This window comes from Amphimedon queenslandica, unplaced genomic scaffold (assembly GCF_000090795.2).
Source record: "Amphimedon queenslandica unplaced genomic scaffold, v1.1 AMPQUscaffold_6178_Cont21860, whole genome shotgun sequence".
Taxonomy (NCBI): Eukaryota; Metazoa; Porifera; class Demospongiae; order Haplosclerida; family Niphatidae; genus Amphimedon; species Amphimedon queenslandica.
Window position 1 is genome coordinate 1 of NW_003553527.1, and position 1,818 is coordinate 1,818.

The window sequence follows — 1,818 nt, forward strand, 5'->3', positions numbered from 1 at the left end:
GAAACAACTGAAGATGAAGAAGTTGGTCTAGTTGATGTAACTGATGAAGGTTGAGGCATTCCTTGTATTGAAGATGTTGAATACGTTATATCTGATGAATTATAATATTAATGATAGCATTATTGTTATAGTACCTGAGCAGTTCATCCCATGATATCCAGTTCCTGTACAGTTACATGTATAATTGTTCATGCCACTAAATGATGTACACTCTCCTCCATTCAAACAAGGATTGCTAATATCACAAATATCATTGAATATACATTCAGTGCAGTTACTGTTTGGTGAATGACCAAGAGCACAGGTTAAATTGCAAACTATTAAGAACAATAAAGATAATCATAAACTACTGTATACTGTACTTACTGCATTTATAATCAGTGTCTTCACTAGCTACATAATCCACACCAAAGGATGAGCAATCATCACTACAGTCTCCATTAGGTAGGAATACAAGACAGCAATCACCAGACCCTGATCCAGTACATCTTTCTAATCCAGTATTGCAAGCACTGTCACATTCTAGAATATAACAATTATATTGTACATTATGTATGCAGTATATACATTAGGTTACCTCTACATCTAGTATCTCCACCAAACCCTTCCCGGCACCGATAACAATTAGTTCTTGGAGGAACACCAACAACACTAGCAGGAGGAGGATCCAAACTACCAGTCCTTCCACTCCATGTACCACTGCTACACTCCATATCAAGTATCCTAGTTAGTACAGGTTCTCCTGGGTTAGGAGTGAATGTAGCTATAAGAGCTATGGCTTCATAAGTATCAATCATGCTCCCTTGAGCTTGACAGACATATTGAACTGATCCCTCAGTTACATTAGGAGAGAAAGAGGGAGAACCATCAGATTCGGCTAGTAAAGGAGGCAAAACAGTCTCTATCTCTGCTATAGTTGGTAGAGGACAATGTTGAGAAGTAGCAAACGTAAAGAAAAGAGATACAACTATTACAAGTAACTTCATCATGATCAAGACTGCAAATGTGAGCCACTCCCTAACCTACTGAACTAGCATAGCAACAACTTAGAGACACATAATGACAACAACAGTGCACAAGCCATGAATATTATTATAATAATAAATATAATAATAAATATAATTAATGTATAAAGAGCAAGTACCAAGTACAGTCACACGTGAATCTAATTAATGTGATAGTACATGATAAATACTGCTGGTGATCAAGAAAAAACAAGCTCATTTTCAAGCTGACTCCAATCAAGAAATCCAGTGAAATCGATAAACAAGTATCACTTATTATTGCCATTACATCACTTTTCATTAATCATTTCATCACTTTTGTTGTTAGCACAATTAAATATTATACTCCAATTGATTTAGCAACATTTAATTAGCTGAAACGTCTTTTCAAACTATTTCTGGCTTCTTTCTCCATCCTATTTTCTGTAAGAATTAATATTTGTGATAATAGTTAAAGGATAATGATGATACTTCACTTACTTCTGTGAGAGGGAAAGTTTTCCTTTTCCCTTTTGTAGCATAAGAATAAACAGCAAAGCCAACGAGTCCTCCTATTATTAGTAGCAGCAGGAGACCAATCACTATTGCTATTATTACTATTATTAATGTAACTGGTGCTGTTGTAACATCCGAAGAGGACGAAGGAAAAAGACTAGGTGTTACTGTATTTATTAAAACAACTGAAGGTGAAACAGTTGGTGTAGGAGATGTAACTGATGAAGGTAGAGACACTGTATCTGATAATAATTAATAATAACATTATTATCACATTATACCTGAGCAGTTAATCCCATAATATCCAGTTCCTGTACAG

General features: G+C 35.1%; 1 long non-coding RNA gene across 1 annotated transcript; it reads right to left on the reverse strand.

Annotated features, from left to right (window-relative positions):
- Window positions 1-1,277: 1,277 nt before the first annotated feature.
- LOC109592140 (uncharacterized) lies at window positions 1,278-1,814 on the reverse strand. Its single transcript, XR_002190196.1, has 3 exons — window positions 1,781-1,814; window positions 1,485-1,735; window positions 1,278-1,427 (listed from the first exon to the last, which is right to left on the reverse strand). It is a non-coding gene; the product is annotated as an uncharacterized LOC109592140 (long non-coding RNA).
- Window positions 1,815-1,818: the final 4 nt, after the last annotated feature.